This window comes from Falco rusticolus, chromosome 9 (assembly GCF_015220075.1).
Source record: "Falco rusticolus isolate bFalRus1 chromosome 9, bFalRus1.pri, whole genome shotgun sequence".
NCBI classification, from domain to species: domain Eukaryota; kingdom Metazoa; phylum Chordata; class Aves; order Falconiformes; family Falconidae; genus Falco; species Falco rusticolus.
The window spans coordinates 41786801-41806895 of NC_051195.1; positions in this window are offsets into that span (position 1 = coordinate 41786801).

A 20095-nucleotide genomic window follows, 5' to 3' on the forward strand; every position below is an offset into this window, starting at 1 on the left:
AGTGGAGGAAAAAGCTTATTTGCATGGAGAGCTTGGTCATTAGGCTTCTCTTATTAAAGGCCAAGAGAAAAGTTACTATTGAGCAAAAGAAGAGAAGGAGGAAGGGAGGAGGGCAGAAAAAGTGCAGACACAGTAGATTACTATGTGAATTAAATCTCCAGCTGACTGGAAATGGGGCTGTTTGAAAACTCCCTTTGATTTTTGCAGTGTAAGGTGGGGAGGCTGCCATTCTTCTATTTTATGTTTGCTGATCCTTTGTTGTTCCTTTATGATCTTTTTCACCTTACGATGTGTGATTTAGAGTCATTTCAGGAATACAGAGAACTGCAAAGTGGGCATGCTTGGGAGGGAGCAGAAATGACCAAGGTTCAAGGTTGAAACCAAAGTATGTACATGAGCTTCCTTACTGGCTGTGGAAAAAGTGAGCCCCGTCCGAGTGAGTACATGCAAACAATTAGGTCTAGTTTATTGAATATTTTCCTGTTACAGGGATACTGAAGTGGTAGGTTGTTCAGAGTCAGAAATCCACCCAAGGTGGATACAGTTTTGACCGGGCTAACACAGCCAGGCAGCAGCAAGGCAGAGGAATAAATACAGTCATCCCATTTCCCAGTTTTCTGGGTTGATTTTAAAATGAAGAAAAGGAATTGGGTTGAAAGAAGTCAGTTTTCAGATGGCCAGTTCTTTTCTACCTCACAGTAATATTACTTAGGAAGAAAGTAATGGGGAAGAAAGGGAAAAAATGATTAGTGAAATAAACAGAGAGACAGAACAAATACAGGCTGCAAGGACTGCTGATGCCAGTGGAGATAACTGTTACAAAATGAAGCTAGTGGAAGTCACAGTCAATGAAAATAAGCAAAATAAGAATTCTAAAGAACACTGGTATCCTACAATGTTACTTTGGAAATGTGGTACTCTAAGGTGATTTTACTCACTTATTGTACCCTGTGTCCCACCTGCTCTTCCCCTCACGTTGCCTAGAGCCATGGCCAGCGTGCAGGCGAGCTCACTGTGGGGCTGCAGGGTCACAGCCAGCCCTGGGGCTCTCTCGATGTCTCTTGGTATCTACTGCTGGAGTAAAAACTGGGAGCTCTCAAGCTAATTGTGGGAGAAGGGGTGCTTCGGATTGTCTCCTCAGGCATCTGGACTACTCTGCCTGTGATAAATAAGATGGACTTTGTGGGTGTTTGTCAGTAGGACTTTATTAAAACTGAGTCCAGATGATATTGTAGCTCCCCTAACACAAGCCGTTTACCCTTCTACCGTGTGGAGAAAAGCAGCTCGGTTCAGAGCTGGTGTGAAACACAACTGATGCTAGTGGCTTTGCGGCCACTTACCTGTAGCTCTGGATTCGGTCCAGGGCTCCAGTCTACAAAGCTGTCCCTCAACAGTGGCTCTTTATCCACCATGAACTCCTGCCTGAGCTCATCCCACACTCTCTGGGCAAGCTCTCCGCTAGTTTCTGCTCTCCTCCATCCCTACGCTGCTGCCAGGCCAGGTCGCTGCTGACTGATGTTGGCTGCCTGTAATGCACTGTTTGGTGTTTGCCAAATCTTCAAATCTCTTCTCTTTTGCAGAGAGGAAATGCCAATTAACAGGGGCTCCCGCGTGAATTCTGCTGATGACAGCGATCACTTACCATTTGTCGCTTTTTCGCCTATATCTGATAGTTTATTGGGAAAGGGCTCAGTTTATGTATGCACCAAGATACTGCTTCATTGGTATTCCTTTGGTGGATGCTCTTCTGCTCCCGTCTTAATAATCATCTCTTCTTCTTATCTAAGAGGGCTTTATATGGGAAGAATGGGGGGCACTGAGGGGTGAGGGACAGCAATGTCGGAAACACAAGGTTATTGGAGCTCTTTTTCTGCAGAGATGTGCATGGAATTAGCAGGATAATGCTCATCAAGTAATTTATTCTTTGCATACTGTGATATTTCAGCCTGTATTTGTACCAGGTGAATAACTTGCAAACACCTTGTGTGGCTGGCCTGTGTCATGTTTTGTGAAATTTTCAAAGTAAATCATTTGTGGAAAAAGGACGTAATTCTAGGCATTAGTAAGATCTTGTGTTAAACCCCCCAAACCTTTACACGCACTGTGCTACATTTTCTGCTTTAATTCCTTTTATTTGTGCTGTCTAACGCACAGCAATCTCTGATACCAGGGTCCGGTGATGCCTGGTCCTCCCCAAACTGAAGTGAAATACTTTTCCTGCTTTGAAGGCCTTGAAGTTTTAGGCCTAAAATTTCAAAGGACCAGATATCCACATCCCACCGAGTGAGGTTCCTAACCTCCTTAGCATGCTTTGAAAACCTGGAAAAGAAAAAGCAAAATATGGGAGGTAAAAGAAAAGTACTGAGAAGGGAAAGGACTTGTTCTGGGTCAGGATAAACCCTCTAGATAGCACAGCCTCTTGGGGCAGGGGGGGTGGGCATCCACCGCCCTATTTCAGGTGCTTTGGATGGGAATCTCCTTCCTGCTAGGTCAGGTTGGTCCCCACACTGAGTTGGTGGCCACCCCCTTGCTCCCCTCACTCCTCTCTGTTGCTGCCCAGTGCTGCTCCCCCTCCTGACTGTCCTCACCTCACCCCCTGCCCTTGGCAGCATGGCACACCAGCTCACACTGATCCACATGGGCTCACGAGAAATTATTTAAATTTACAGCGATGTGGCATAATCCTGCATTTATGTCACCTTTGAATCTATCTCAACAGCTAATGCCAGCTAGCGCTCTGGTACCTTTCACACAATCCCATTCTAATGAACAGAAGTAGAGGAAGATTGAATTAGAAGTTAAAATAATTACTTCTCTGGGCACTTTGCTGCAGCAAAGAAGAAATTGGTAACCACAGCGCAGGCGCACTGGGATACCCAGCAAAGCCCCTTTCTCACCTATGCGCAGCGCAGTCTGTTTTGTGTTAGTTCTACTCCTGTTCATTAATTGTTCATTAAACTGAGTCAGAACTGCAAGGAAGGTTTGCGCTAATTCACCCTCCAGTAAGGGAAAAGCAAACAAAAAGCACATGAAGGGGAGCATCCCCGCTGCATGGGTGCAGGCGGCGACAAACGGGCTTCTGCTGCGGGCGGGGGGCTGCGGCGAGCCGCAGCCTGCAGCGCGTGAGATGGGCGCTGTCATGGAAGAGGAACGGGAAATATTACTAGTTCAAAAGAAAACACACGCCACAGATGCCGTTTAAATGTAATCATACAGCCAAGACTCTCTACTCACACGCCAGACAGCAGCCATAAGAGCCAGCGGTTTATGAGCATTCTGAACCACATGGAGCGGTGCAAAATGTCTGCGGTTACGACTGCTCTTATGGTACCATCAGGTGCTTCCCAGATATTAAAAGATATCTGGGCTTTGCTGTCTGGAGCTCACAGGCTAAAAGACAAAGAAGGAAGGCAACATTAAAGGCAGGTAGTAAGACATATTGCCAACTAATCACCCAGATCCGCAGAGTGCACCATGAATATTCATGTTCTTTTTATTCCTGACGGTCCCCACCTGCAGTTTTTACCTTAAGCTCTGCTATTTCTAGGTATCATGTTTCTTGGCGATTCCTCTCAATGAGCAGCGCTCAGTGAATATTTGTCTCTCTCTCTATTCAAATACAACAGAATAAAGTATAATTGCTGCACTTCAGATGATCTGATAAGTCCCGATTCACTGTTTCTTCACGATTTCAGACACATATAGGAAGATTTCATGCCTGCTGCGTTATTTGGCTGAATTCCTACAGAGTTAAGGCAGCAAGTTGTCCACCACACTCCTCCTCATACACGACATTTTAATCTGAATCCTGTCCAGACAACAGAAATGTGATTCTGCAATATTAATGACAAACAACTGCAGGACCTGTGGGTGATTTGCGTTGCATCTTTTTGCTGGAGCGAAGCAGGATCACCTTTCCTGGGACATGAGTCTGTGCAGATTGCCTTTGCGAGCAATGGAGAAGCATGCACTGGCATGCTGTCAATCTCATAAACAAAGGTGTTGTCAGGAAGCCTTATTTAGAAGTATTTCAAATTAACCTTGACAGAAGAATTAATAAATAATAAGAGCTGAATGATTTATAAAGAAATCAATTACACTATAAATTTTAAAACAGTATGGTCTCAACTATTGCAGAGTTGCAATATTGCAAAGCAATACAGAGAAACTTCAGGTGGGCTAAAAGTTATCTGGGGGGTTTCTGATGTCCCCTCAGGGTCCCCATGGCTTCTGAAGGTAAAAGGAAGGGACTCACAGGCTAAAGGAGATGCCAGAAAAGAACTTGTGTGCCACAGAAGATTGTGCAACGATCTCCTTGAGGCTTTGAATATTACTTCTCCAGATGGGACCCTGATGGTAACAGTTCAATCACAAGGAAAGTGATTTCAGAGCTTCAAGAATTTAAGAACAGCCAATATCGCAGCTTCAAGGGCCTGGCTCCAGGATACCTGTAGAATTGGGGGAAGAGATAAAGAGGACTAAAAGAGAAATCGAAGTGATATTTGCCTTGCCCAGCTGGCTGTCTGCTCTGAGTTAGTCATTTTGCACCCCACCCCACCCCCCCAGCTGATGGGGAGAGAGAGGAAGGTCTGGAGACCAAGTAACCCCTTGTGTCACAAATCCCTATTTCAGGATGGAGCTAAAGCTATGGCAAACCAAGTAAAGCTTCCAGGGAATGCCTTGTGCCTGCTCCCAGGTTTGGGCAGCCCAGCCTCTGAGCTGCTGGAGACCTGGGCACACAATAAAGGCAAGCCAAGCAAGCCCATTGCCCTGGGAACCTGTTTCAAAGTCTGCATGTCCTGGGGAGGTGACCACATCAGGGGCTGCATTGTCATGGATAATTTCAGTGCTTTGATTTTCACTCCAGAGAGAAAAGTCTACAGACATTGACCTGTTGACAGTGCCAGCATAAATGGAACCACCTCTCTCTGCCCAGATCAAAAACCCATGAGCAGCCTGCAACCACTGAAAGGCTGGGCAAAGTTTTCCTGGGCGACTGATCGAATGGGTAAGAGTATTGCTGCCAGTTAGCTCTTTTACTTTAATATCTGAAGAACACAGAGCCCCCAAAAAAGCAGGGAAAAAAAGCTGTTCAGACACTGAGGTGGTGGACGACCTTATCAGAACTCCATAGTTAGGTGGAAATTGGTTTAAAAATTCAAATGACTGTTCACATAAAATGGCTTGCAGGATTCACCCAACTGTAATAGCAATTCTCTGCAAATGATTATGCAATTACCTCCAGGAGGTCAAAAAGTAATTACCACGTAACCTGCTCTCTTCTGCTGGTTGCCTCTAATAAATAATAGATGCAAGCTCTACTCTGGTTTAGAAGAGAATTTGCCATTTCTTTACCCTGTAATTACATTAGATTATTTACCCAGCATGGTCAACTGTGACCATGTAGGTCTGCTAACACGATATGGGAAGAATGGATGAGAATGATTTATGTTCTGAATATCCTCCGGGCCCCAGGATGAAAGGCAGCTTTGCTCTCTCATGCACCTAGGACATACCCTTCTCACTGGCTGTATCTGCTCTTGTGGGTGCTGAGCACTCCCAGGTGTCAGTGTCCTCCCAAGGTTCGCTGAACTCAATGCAAAACCATATGATAAATTTATGGGGCTTCTGCCAAAGCCCCTAGCAACCAAGCTGCTCAGTAGGGCTTACTAGGGAATCACTGGAGGACATTTTGCTTCACACGCTGTGGTGTTGTCAGTACATTAGGCCTCAGTAAAGAGATAACGTTTTCTTTAGCCTCAGGCTTTTGAAGCCTGGAAGACCTGGGTCTCGTGTTTTCCCACGGGCAAGTAAGCAGGCTAGCATGATTTTCGTCTTTGTCAGAAATAGGGTTTCTTTTTTTTTCTGGCTGAATTTCACACTGAGACCATTTCTTCCTGAGGATCTGGAACGATGGCATTTGCTTTGTTTCTCTGACTCTCGTCTTGAAAGATGCAAACCCCAGAATACGCTGCCTTTTTCTGGCAGTCTGTGAAGTCAGCTGCTTTGACCTTACTGGAAGGAAAGACGTTTGTTTTTGGGGAGCATGGAGGGATGTGGGGGCACAGTGAGCTCTGGGCATGACAGGAGCGGAACAAGATGCACAGCTTCTTCCTGGGAAAGTCAACAAGAAAAGTAGAACCAGCCAGGTAACATGTGAGAGAAAAGCCAGATTATTATTTTCATTCTACGTATGGCACGTGGGGGGCAGCAAGACTGAGCATCTTGGCTGAGGTCACGCAGCAGACCCATGGCAGGGTAGCACAGGCAGAATTTGGCTCTCCTGATGGCTGGCCCAAAGTCTACATCACGAAAACATTTTCCCCTCAAGGGCTGTCTGCCTGCTAGGCAACAGCTCAGGCTGAGTCACAGAAGTATATGCTCCCCCATAACATATTTCCTCTGTCAGAAGATAAGTATCTCCCGCGCTCTGCTTACTACAGTTGCTGTTTAATAAATTGTCTAATTACATGGTATAGAAGTGATGTTGTTATACAGATGCAGTGACTGGAAACAAGACTGAGCAATAATGTTCCAACAAAACCCAGCGGCCAACTGCTCCTGATTCCTATTTATGCATTGTGGTGCCTGCATTAGACTGTGTGCCACAAACTGGGTTCAAACCAGGTTTTACTGTCCCCTGTGATGGACATGGCTCTGGCAAGGGCTGAAACCTCAGCTCTCTCTCCCCTGCCTTTCCCCACCTGCTCTTCCACAGCCATGAAGCATGGCCAAAGCTGGTAGTAAAATGCCCACCTAGAGCGGCTCCTCTTCACCTAAAGGAAGTGAGAAGTATTTATGGAGGGAACGCTTTCATGTTTTTATGTTAAGAGAATACAAGCTGCACATGACCACAGGGCTTTGAATTTCAGCCTATGCAAGCCTGCCCAGTGTCTTTGCTGAATCTCACAGAAGGTCCCCTCTCAGAGACCTGTGCCCCTTTCACACAGGAGTTTTGGGAAGCACCCCAATGTTGTGGTCCACGGCCTCGGGGTCCTACAGCCATTCTTCCTCAGCTCTCTTCTCTGGGCCTAGAGCTCAGAGCTGGTGGGTGTCATTTCAGGCAGATACGAGTGATTTCTCTGTTGTGGGCAAATGCAGGTCAGGGTGGGTGTAGCCTTCATGTGTGTGTTACACCTTAATAGCAAGCTGTGAGAGAAAGGATGGGAGGTTCATTTCCTTCCACTATGAGCAAGCACAATAAGCCATGTCTGTGGATTGCTGAGCTCTATATTATCAATAAAGGGCAATCACACCACTGGGAGTTAATGACAGTTTTGCACATAATAGAAACCTTTGAGAGTAATTACAGAGTCCTTCAATGCCAGTGGGACCCAATGCACACACACGCCTCTCCTGTTGCCTGGATAAGATGAGCAGGCTGCACTGGGGCTTGGTGCATGGCACAGAGGCAGCCCCACATCTCCAGCCCTTGTCCAGCACCTTGGCTGGCATCTGTGAACCAGGGGTCAGGACTTGGTGCCAATGCAGCTGTCAGAACTGGGGGTCTCTTTTGTGGGTGTCCAGAAGATTTATACAATTCTTCCTTTCTGCATCACCATGAGATCACTGCGTGGACCAGCCCACACTGCGCCAATGCTGGCTTTCTGTAGGAAGCAAGGGTTTGACTCATGTTTTGCTGAATGCTAGAGTGATGAGAAGAGAGGATGAAGTGTGTACACAGAACTCAAAGATCAGCACAAAGTACTGAGCAGGAAAAGAGAAGAGGTGGAGACCAGGAGACCCTCAATAATATACTCCGTAGGCTCCAAAGCCTGGAATTAGTTTTAAAAAGGCTAGGCCTGGGCCATTCCCCCTCATTTCCTTTTCTTTGAACCCCACAGCTCTGCATTACCTCCTTCAAAATGTCTGCTATTAGCAACAGTTCCCTCCTTCCTTCCCTAGCAGAGAGATGCATCAAACTAATTAACGTGCAGAGTTTGTGCAATCCCATTTTGGTGGCTTAGCACTGGATGTCCCTCAGTGGCGACGTGGCCTGAATGAGAAAAAGGCCACGGAGGCAGCGAGCAATGACACCAATATCTCAAAAGCCAAAAGGCACTGAGCCAGGGGGCTGGGAGGGTGAGGAGTCCCTGGGGGCATCATCATTCCAGGGAGCAGAATCAGATGTCTGCAGGGAGGGGGAATGCTTTTAACAGTAAGAGGGAGAGAGGATGGAAAAAGAGGAAGGGGAGAAAAAATAAAAGCAAGAGAAAGAGGGTACAGTATCCATGCTGTGCAGGACTAAAGGGGTGCTGCACGCCCTGTTTGTTCTTGCGGTTCTTTAACAGAGGAGGCACCAGCTCTCATTTCAGTATTTATATTTCCCCGGAGCAGCACCAACTGTATTTCAATATAAATGTAACATAGTTAATTGAAATCAGTAATTTCAGCAGTCATTAATAACAAATCTCTAGGAAGGAATATCCCTGCTGCAGTTAATGATTAGCATAAAAAAGACCCTCTTTTAAAGTGTAACTGTGAGCTCGGGGTTCATTTTATAGTTGATTAGAGTGAGTTAAACTTTGCCCCTGTCTGTAAGTTGTATATTTAAATCTGAGAAGTTAGCAATATTTGAAGTTATCAAAATACCACAGGTGCTCTGGAGCAAATCCAGCCCTCATGGCTGATCCCTAAAAGAGTGATGTGACCCTGAAGAACAGAAAAGGCAGAATTCGCCAATAGAAGTTAGAATGGACCAAACTGTGCTGTAAGCCTCAGTGTAAACCAGAGCTGAGCCTCAATAAAATCCACAGGATTCCTCCAGATCTGTGGGAAAACTGGCAGAATCTGACCCAGCCTGAGGCTCATCACTACAGCCTGTGAGATGCTATTTCGGGTGACAGCTAGCTTTGCTCTGAATTGCAGGAATGCCCTGAATGTTTAAAGCTGCCTATAGGATTGCATTAGCATTGTGAATTCCTTTGGAAAGCTGGCTGTGTAAACCAGAGGGACTTTGCCCCCGTGGGTACTGCATAATCAGAATTTGCACTGTGGCTGGGGCAGTAATTCGAAAACAGATCAGCTGTAATATGAAAATGGAAATCCAGATATAGGTCCTGAATTAAATTCTCTCTATAATGTTGGTGAGTGGCTTTTCCCTAGAGGGCAAAAGCAAGGCATCCTCTTCAAAACCTCGCAAGAAATGCCTGCTGTAAATACAAGAAGCAGTGGTGTTGGACTTTGGAGTGGGTTTATAATTTTCTACTGCTAGAAGACATTAAGGCCCTGATGTCATTTGGGGTTGGTTATCAGCAGGTTTGCAGCAGGTATGGGTTCAGGAAGGGTGCCGTCAGTTGCATTCTTCTCCCAGTGAAGCTGGAAGTCCCTGATGTATTGAGAGAGCTTGGTGAAACTCAAGAGCTGTCTTCACCAGAGCCTGCAAGGAACTGGGCGATTCCTTTGCCTAAAATGCTCTCCTTTCACTGTGCAGGAAACCTGTTGGGAAGGGCAGATCTCATCCTTTGACATATCACAGTGAAATGATCTTCTCCTTGTACACGGCCAACATTAACAATAAAACCCTGCTCCTTTAATTAGAATGAGAAATGTGGTTTGGAAAGGTAAACAGCAGAAAGCGTATGCGTGGCAATTACCTATGGAATACGCAAGAGGGGAGCCGAGGAATGATGAATGCAGAGAGACATGCATCCTAAGTGGATTATCTACTGGGGGAAAATTTGCTGCACACTTGAAAATGACACAGGCATAAAATCAGCCTCAAAAGTCCATCCTAGATCATCTCAGTCGGTGCTTGGACTGTCAGGCTTCTGGTTAGAAAGTCTGCAGATTCTTTCTCCCTGTATTTTGACATAGAGGCTTTTGTTTCCCAGCAGAACCTGCAACTGTAAGTGTAACTCGGTGGTGAAACAAGTTCCAGTACAGGATCAGAGATTTTCCCTTCTTCCAATTAAAGGAACTTCCCTGTAAGTCCTGCAGAAGTATCACTGGCACAGCTGAATACTGTGGATCCAGCTGCTACACACGCTTCACACAGGTGACAGCTATACAGAGACACTGTGGAAGTAAAAGCAAAAATGCAGTGTACGTAGTCCAATGATGGATCATTTCCTAAATGTCACCGAACCTTTTGGTATGCATCCTTGCTGAAGGCTCACGTTGGTGCTGCCTAGGATTTGTTTAGTCTCCAAGTTACTGGAGTGCTTACATCCAGTGCTAGTACAGCCTTGGTGGTCAGAAAAGGAACAAAGTGAAAGCATTTGCCTAAATTTAAACCCCACGTGCTCAAGAAAGCTACAGAGAGGTGATTATACCTTCAGGAAACCCAGGATCACATCTGTAGATGTGTAAGAGGTTAGTGAAACTAGCTTTCACATTCATGGCTTTTCTGCCCAAACAACCAAAAAGCAGACCCCTGCTGGTCATGGAATCTATTCGCAACCTTCTATGTCATGGTGGGTGACTGAAGTGGGACCTGTGCACCTGCAGAACGGGAGCGTGGGCACTTTCCTGTCCCCTCAGGCTCACCAGGAATCTGCCACGGTACCTGACGCACACCTGAACCCATGCACAGAGGACAACATAAGCATCTTGTAGTTTTCTCTCGGAAGATGTTTCTAACTGCAGAGAACACTCTTCCTGGGATCCCAGTGCTTTTCCAGCATGTCCTTTAATTGGTTTGGTCAAAGCCTTTGGAATTGTACGCTGCTTGCTTATATGTGTAGCTACGCTGGCTGATGATGGCTAAATCTCAATAGTTATGACCAGGATATATTACGCTATCAGAGCAACTCTGCTAGGAAGCCAGCTGGAGAATGAGGGCTGGCTTGGGAGCTCTCCATCATCAGATAATAGCTTGAGCTCTATAAAATCTCTTTTTAGCATGAAGTTCCATTTCTGGAGCACAGCAAATCCATGGACAATTGCTTGTTCCATCATGGAAGTCAAAACATTTTATCCTTTCAAAATCAAATTTTATTTCCTGAGTCCCTGTACAGCATCCTGAGCCCATGTCATTTGTTTCCTTCATCATGGCTCTCCCAGTGGGATAAGTAGGAAGAGAGAAGATATGATGCCATTTGAACAGAAAATTGTAGTTGCTTTTCCTACTAATGAGGAAAAAAACACTCGGCTATTAGAGGGGCTCATCAGCAGGGAGATGGTCCAGCAGCTGGTTCCCCAAACACCACAGCTGGAGAACTCTGGCTGAGCCAGCAGTATCAGAAGTGCAGAGCTCAGCACTGCTCTGCTGTCACAGAAGAGAAGACCTCCTTCCCTGCCCCCTCTCCTTCACTAGTTAAGATCGAGTCAATCAGTGCTTTGTAAAATACACGGTGTGCACAGCAGAGGCAAACAGTCCTGCTACTCTTGTCATCTGCAGGGGCTGAGGGCGCTTGCCGGTGACGGGGAGTCTTTGTGGCCTTTAAGCAACAAAGTGGATCTTGGTGCCTGAGCAGGGGCTGGTCTCCAGGAGCTGGGCAGCACGGAGCAGCGACCTTCACCGTGAAGGAGTAGGGGAGAGAGAAGAAGGAGGAGATGCAGCTCATAACAAACTAAAAAAAACAACTAATGAGCTGCACAAACTGGCACAGAGCCATCCCTCAAAAAATCATTAACATGGTCAGGTTAAGGAGAGCTCTATTAAAGTGTCTATCAAAACCTTTGCTCTCAAATGGATTTATTGGCTGAGAAGGAGAAGCTGGGGTCCAGAGTAAATACAATAATAATGGGCCTGGCCTCTCTGTGCCAACAATGCCTAGTTACTGGAAAAGCTCTGTGAGATGGGATGATTTGCCAGAAAATGGGAGAAATTGAGTTTAAAATCAGACCCAGAGAGACTCTGAGATGCAGATCTTCCAAACCAGCCGGCAGCCGGGGAGGGAAGCCTGGATGGGGGCAGAAGCAGGCTGCTACTCTGAAAACCTCCTGAGCTCATGTCGTATGGCTAATCCCACGCTTTGGGGAACAAGGAACTGCTCTGGGTTCCTCCAGCTACTATAAGAGGAGATTAACTGCTCCAGGGGCTGGGAACCCCAGGAGCTGGGAACCCCAGGAGCTGGAAACCCTGGAGCTGGGCCAAGGGGGGCTCAGGATCTGGGTGCAAAAGGCAAGGACCGCTGCAGGTGATGCTGGGATTTTTGAACAAGGACAATTTTTGAACAATTCATTACAACAGGTATCAAAGGCTATTTAAATGAATGTAATGGCATTTGAAGATCAAAATGAACCTAGCTGGCTGGAGGCAACGGCTTTGTTCCTACAGGGTGTGTGTGCAGAGGAACCCAGACCCATCTGTGTTCTCTCACCTGGGTTTGCAAGCATGGAAGTCCGGTGTGCTCCAGTGTTCTGGCTGCTCATTTATACCATCATGTGGAAGAAAAAACTCACACACATGCATCTGATTTCCTCCCGGACTCCCACTGCTTGCCTGGTCCCCCTGGATTCCCTCTGTGTTCAGAGTCAAAGGGCTGCAGTGATCTTTGATGGCTGGACTCACAATATGCTGCTCCAAGAGCTGAAATTCAATTTCTTTTACACTTAACCTCAAAAGTTTTCACGAATAACATTCAGCAAAACCTGCCTCAGAGAAGACCCGAGGGGCCAAGCAACCATCAGTTGCCTAATAGGGATGACTAGTCATATTTTTTTTTTATTTTGGTATCTATTTTTAATAAGCCAAGGACCTGAAGGATGTTTCATGACAGTTGTGTGGCTGGAATTGTGGATGGGGGGCTGGGTTGCTGAGCACATCCATCACGCATGTGAGCACACGGGGCCCAGCAGCAGGTCCAGCACAGGGCAGGGGCTTTGGTTAATTACGTTTGTCCTCTCGTCAGGTGTAATGCTTGTCCCATAAGCAGCAGATACTGTGCAGGACAAGGGAAACAGCATTGCCGACAGTCAAAGAAATCCTAATGATACGCCAGATCCTCATCTGTGCCTGGGCACGAGCCCTGCTCCCCTGCTCGCTTACACCCAGCACGTCAGGGCGAGGATACCGTGCCGGGGCTGCAGTGACTACTCCTTCTGAATCATATTAGGGCCAAGCTGACACCTGGTAAAGCTGCTGTGAGTCTTGATGTCAGTTCTAATGCCTTATGTACCGCATCATGTGGTGCTAAATCAAGAGACAATCTGAAACTTGAGAAATATTTCAGTGTCTCAAACTTTAAGCACATGAGCAGGTCCCAGGATACTTGAAGTTAATTCTACACATGAGTGATTTCTACAGGAAGGATGGATTGGAGCATGTGGCTAAATGTTTTCCTGAATCAGAGCCCTCAATGGTAAAGAATGAAGAGACATTATTGGAGATGCAGTTTATACCTAACACTTGGCACATTAGGCAGCACTCATGTGGTTAAAACACACTTTTTCATTAAAAATTATAATCGGGGAAAAACAAATTACTGCCAAAATGAAACAGTTTTTTTATTTTTCCTCTTTTACCAAGAGATTATGTATTTCCCAAACACAATTTCTCTAATCCATATCTAATGCATTACAGGCATTCTGCTATTTTGCTCTAGACAAACAAATTTCCCACCCAGTGTGGGATCACAGCCCTGTTCCACAGAGAGAAAAACAAGTCATAATAATACAGAGGCCACTAAAGGAAAATGTTAAAATAATTAAAATATGAAAGAAGCTGCTTTCTTCCTGGGATTTCAATTTCAGAGGTGCCTGAGGGGAGGGGGTTGGATATCTCACACTGATACACTGTTTGATAAAGTGTGATAAAGACTTAGAAAAATTGGCAGATTAAACTGAAATAAAAGCCGCGGATGTTTGCATTCAGAAAGCTATTAAAAGCAGTGTGATTGAGCAGCAAGAAGCTTCTCTTTTATGCAAGAATGCACCAGAGTGGGATGTTTGCTGCACCGATGTCAAGGAGATCAAAAGAGTTGTTTTTGTTAGTGGCACTAACTGTTTTTTTTGGCTTCTGGCTTGGATGTACACTTTAAAGCCTCCAGGATCCTGCTGTGCGGTGATGCAGCTGTACAATGGGACCGATGCTCCAGGAGAGCCGTGTGGTCATGTCCTAATGTGAGGCCTCCATTCAGAAGAGGCTCAAAAGCCATTTTCTGGCAGCTGGACGTTGAAGATGCCAACTTGCACAGCTCCAAGATGGCTCACCCAAGTATCTACCTTCTTAGGGACTCCTCCTCAGAACTTCTTAGAAGTTTCACCTCCATTTGATTGCCTTCAAAACAACTGCCCTTTTTTAAGCTGGTTCAAACTCATGCAGTCAGGGTGCTCCCTAAAACTGGAAGAACAATTTCATAGATCATTCTTTACCTCCCTTATTAGTTAACTAACTGTTTAAGTCGGACAAGGGTGCATAGCCAGATGAATGCCCTCATTTCCATGTAAAACCGCAGGCTGACTTGCAGACTGGAGGGTTGAAACAGAAAAAAGTGAATGACCTCGTAATTAAACAGAAGTTGTGAGCACCTGATTGATCTCACAGCTCAAGTAACTGGTAACAAACTAAGTGGCTGCTCACAACCAAGCAGCCCATGGACCAGCCAGAGACTGAAAACATTTGCAATGAGCGTATTTGTCAGACAGACACGAAAAGCAAAGCTTTTTGTAGAATTTTGTAGAATTAGCAGCAGTGATGACAGGGGCCAGCTCTCTAGCAAACTCCAAAAAGGGCAAAACAGAGTGTTAAAACTGTGAAGCAGTGAAGCAACCAACAGTTGTGCTGACAGTGGTGCCCACGTGGAGAGCCCACGCGGTGAAAGTCATTTTGCATCCCAGTGCCAAGCAGCAACAGGAGGCGTTTGCTCTGCCTGTGCCTGCGATTGCGTCGCCTCCAGGGGCAATGGTGGCCCCAGCAGCCTGGACCCCTGGCAGGGCACAGCCCAGCACTGGGGCCCAGAGCCTGGCAGGATGGGTGCTGCCAGGAGATGAGCCTGGCCCTAACCCAGGGCAGGCAGGGGAGCCACCTTGCTCTGGGAGGTCGGGGTTAGGTCTTGGCTACACAGGCACACACTGCCTTGCTCTCCTCCTAAATACTGGAGTCATAAACCCATGATCTGTAGGTTATCTGTACCGAAAGATCAAAGCAAGCCCTGATTCAGCAGCAGCACGGGTCACACACACAAGCAGATTTTAAGTTTGCAGCAAGTTTTGCTACTTTTCTGACTCTCTCCGTCTCTCTGCTCCAGCCCAGAAGACTTTTTTTTTTTTTTTTTTTTCTTCCCCGATTGCCTCCCTCCGGCAGCTTTATATTGGTGACCTGAGGGTGCAAATTAGATGTTTGAAAATACAGCAGTTAAATCAACAACTCTGAAGTGTAATAGAGGTCAGGATAGTTTGCTTCCAACTCAGTAGCTCCGTTTCTGCTTTGGTTCATGCTATCTGCATTCTGCAAAGTCCTTTGATTTCTGAAGAGGGTGGAAACAGGGCCCAATCCTCCTTCCATTCAAGGCTCTACCTCTGGGAACTTTCTCCCTATTTATTTTAGGCTTCTAGAAAAAGGCAGTGGTTCCCTTGGTTCACCCTCAGTGATTTTCTGGGACAGGCTCCCAGCCTGGCCTATGTCCTTTGCCCTGGAGCTCTTCTCCTGAATCTATCTGTCACTGCAACTGGGCAAAGGAACACATTTTCTCCTGAATTTTTGGTCTGTCCTGCTGCCAGCCAGTCAGAGTGTCTGGTCCGATTACATCTTGTCTGTCTTTAATGGGCTCGTTAACATTTGGATATGCTCGCGTGTTCTGCTGACAAAACACCCCCATAGCGCTAAATAAACACAACGAATCAGGAGAACCATAACCAAGAGCTGCAGAATGGGGCTTCAGGGGAAATATTTCACGATAATATCTGAGCCTTGTAATTGAAGGCTGACTAGTGTGGGGGAAGGAGCGATTCGGCTCTACTATCATACACTCGAGACTTGATTCATTTGTCTTGATTAGCAAAAGTTTAACTATCGCATGCCTTTAATTAGTGGCTTTCTCAGAAGACTCATCATCATGAACAACCAGGGCCAGACAGAAATGAAGGCTGGACTGGGGGAGGCAGCGCTGTGTGGTCTTTTTGGAGGAAATCTTGGACCACAGTCACTCAGGTCAGTGGCGGAGGGGATGAGAACGGTCTTTAGGCTGAATATTGCTTTGCAGCACTGATGTCCATGAAGCAGAGGAATTGCATTGTAAAATGGGCATCTGCTCTGTCCTGGGGAAGAGGGATGTGAGCACTGTTAGAGAGACTCTGGAAGACAGAAGTTACCCTTGCAACACGTAAGCGTGCCAAGGTAGTGGTACTAGCCAGCATCACGTTAACGCAGGTGGCTGCAATATAAGACTAAGACGTTTGGGTTCAGCCCCTTAATTATTTTTTTTAATGCATATTTAAAGTGCCTGCTGCTTGAGGGGTGAGAATAGTGAAAGCTGCTACCTGCAAGGTGCCTCAACCCCCCCAGAACAGATGAGGTTCAGCCCAAAGAAAAGAAAAACTGTGAGCATCATTTGCTATGTGATTCTAACAGGTACTTTTGAAGAGGTGCACTTAAAAGAAGAGGAGGCTTGGGGCTGGGGGAATGATTTGTTCTCGATCCTTTCTCAGTCACCTCGTACAGGAGCAGGGTTGTACACAAATATTGCTGAGTGCTGGAGCTGCTCTACAGCACTGACGTTGGCGGACAGCACAGGGGCAGCATCAGACGGCTCCGACACCTCAAGCAGGAGTTAAAGTTCTTCGGAGAGGTCTGGTGTGGTGATTTGGGGGTGCAGGGCTGGGTTCTCTTGGAGGGCAGGGAAATGCAGTAAGGGGAATTTAGGGGAATTAGTCCTCAGTGACTTTTGGCTGCTTTTGTGTTGCTTTTTAGTTTCAAAGAGGTTTCTGTTAGGAGATGATGGAGCATTCCAACCCTCACTGGGACCTTTGTTCTCTCTTTTGTCAGACAGCCACAAATTTAAACTCACACAGCTGTTCCATCTGAAATTGTTGGCCCTCATGTAAACAAGGCCATTAAATAGAGAAAAAGACAAATGATGCTAGTGGGCATGTGCTTCATTCTGTCTCACAAACCTGCATCTTTTGATGGCTGGGTGATCCCACGTGCACCTTGGAAAGGTCTGGGCGATTAGAGAGAGTAAACAAGTCCTCACTTTACCTTTCCTATCCTTTGTCTGTCTGTTCCTTTTCTCTCCCTCCTTCTTTCCCATATTCCAGCTTCCATTTCTACATTCCCTAATTTATCATCTTCCAGTCTATGTATCCTGGAGGCAGAATACTTTTTTTTTTTTCCTTTTTATTTAACATCAGATTCTTTGTGATCACCACCAGGCTGTGTGTGCACACACATGAACACATATGCATTTATATGTGGTTCTGATAACATTTTCTTCCCTTTTCCTTCCCAAACTCTTTTCATACATTCTTCAGGTTCTCTAGCCCTACTTCCATCAATCTCAAGAGGAAATACATGTTTTATTCCCCCTTTTCCTCTCCTTCCATCAATCCAGAATAATAAACAGCTCAGATTTCCTATTTCTCTGATTACTTTTCCAGGAGATTTTGGCTTCTAGAGAAGCTATATTTTCTCTTTCTTTTTTCTTTTTTTCTCCTTTTTTTTTTTTTTTTTAAACTTTCGTTTCAAAGGAGTCATCCTTTCCCTCCCTTGGTCCCTGGCTTCTCCTCCAGTGTTTTATTCAGGCTATGGATGATTGTCTCCGTACACTCCTTTTATGCTATGAAATGAATTGCTAATGCAACCCCTGCCGGGAGAAGCATAGTCTGATCTTGTCCTAAATAGGCCCCTGTTTGCAGGGGATGATGTATAAATGTATAGACTGCATCATTATATATTCACTTAGCGGAACACAGGCCTTGAAAGAGGCCTCTGCTTACTCCATAAATGAATTCCTGGGGAGAGGAGATGTGCTCGGCCTGAAGGTGCCTGAAAGTCCCTTCCCACTCCTCCTGGCTGCTGGTGAAACCCACCTCAGCCAAACCCCATTCATTGCCACGGGCTCTGGCAAGGCGAGGGGGGATGAGCCCCTTGCCTCTGCCCGCCATGTCACCACAGGATGCTCGTGCCAGGCAGGGGAGCTCCTTGCCCAGGTGCTTTCGGATGAGCTGGCTGGCACCATGCACCTCCAGCGGCCATCGTCCTTGCAGCCCCTCTGGGCTGGGGGACACACCCAGGGCTGGTGAGGGGGCAGGGCTGGGTTCAGGGCTCTGAAATCTGCTGGTTGGACCCCTACCGCATGGCTGAACTGCCTGGGGGGAGTAGGGCTGACCCCTCTTCTTGCAGCAAAGTGATGCTTGAGCATCAAGCAAAGGGCTTGAGCAGGATGCAGTCCAAAAACTTCTGTTAAATGTGATGGTAAGATTTACCCCTGAGCTGCTTATGGTTTTATATAAGCTCTGAGAATAAGTTAGGCTGAATAGGAGACAGGAGACCTTCTTTCATCACCCAGATCTACCAGAGTCATCCTGGCCTGTCCTGGCACAGCCCCAGAACTGCTCCACTGGTTATATCCTAATGCACGGCCAGGATGGCAGTGGAGACACTGTGGTGTCAGTGGGGTGCTCCTTGGAGGAGTATTGGACAGTTTCCAGCCAGATCCTGATAAGGTGTTGGCTTGGATTGTATTTTCTGGCACAAAGGAAAAAAACTCCAAACAAACAGACTAGGTTTTGCTTTGTTTCATTTTAGTTTTTCCTTCTGGGCTAGGCTGTGGGCTTTTCTCAGAAAAACCCTAAACTGTCCTATGAAATCAAGTCACCATAAGGCAATGCACAGCACAACCTCTGCGTGTAGTTTGTTGCTCTGTTACTATCAGGTCTTATTCATCAGCCTGGCTCAGTTTTACCTGAGTTCACTCTTCTTTGAGCTAAACCCCAGTCCTGCAAATAATCTCTGTCTTCCTCCTCCTCAGTGTAGCTTGAGCATAGAATTACCTGAAGCTCCTGTACCATGCTGCTTGTGTTTGCAGTAAACCCGCTTGCTAATGGGCAAGGTTCATGCTATTTCCATTTGTGTTAGTCAGACTCCTGGGGCATACAACCTTTTTTACCTTTTTTTGATTTTTTTTTTTTCAAAAATGAAAACACAAACCTGCATATTTTAAAGTGCAAACAGAGCCTGTTGTTTTATTAAATAAATATGACAATTGCAATAATATTTTGCAGATTATGGGAGAAGGAACTTAACATTTCCAGAACCACAACACTGTATTTTGCTGATGCTTAAACAAACTCTTTGTTACTGCTGTTCTTTCTGTGGTGCTCTTAGTTTGATGCTACTTGAAAACCTTAAATGCCTAGAAAATCCTTCTGCTAGACAAGGATGTTCCCTCTACCTTCTAGTCTTCCCAGAAACCTCTCAATTCCCTCAGAATCTTTGCACTCAGGCAGAGAGATCCAGCTTTTGCAACTCTTAGCTTTCACCTGTGAGTCAGCAACTCCCTGGACTTGTATTAACAACCCAAATGAACAGCGGCACCACTGAGACCTCATACCCGGGTCGGTACCGTGCTGCTGCCATCAGCCAGGCAAAGCCCGGGGTGACTTAGCCAGCGTGGTGGCAGCGGGTTCTGTCCTGGCATACAAATAAAAAACCTGATCAGCCCAAGTCCCCTGGCTATCCTCATTACTCCGAGAGCAGCAAGGTGCTCTCCAGCTGGGAGGCATCTAACCACTGTTAAGCTAAGGTTTACTGTGAAATTAAATGAAGGCTATCTCACCTCCTTAAAGCCATACGTAAAGCAGAAAGACAACTAGACTGAAGCTATAAACCCAGTTTTTCTGCAAAGAAAGCAATCCCTTTCCTGGTCAGTCCCTGAAGTTTATCCCACCCCTGCTTGCAATGCTAAATGCAGACCCTGGCCACCTGAAGCACATCTCTTTTATAGTGTCCCACCACTCCAGCTGCTTTCATCTGCTGTAGCCCTGCTAGCAATGAGGGCAGTTTTTTCTGGCTGGTGGAAAGGAGCTAACACTTTCTCTGCCAGTGCTGGGAGGAACTCATAGCCACTAATCTAGAAACTCTGTGGTCTCTCCTGCCTGCCTCAGCTTTCTCATGGTGACGCTGGCTTTAAATTGTGTGCAGTGAGTAATTCCCTCTGAGCAACATCCTTGAAACGTCTATTCCCCATCCCCAGGTAGTGTAAAAGAAAGA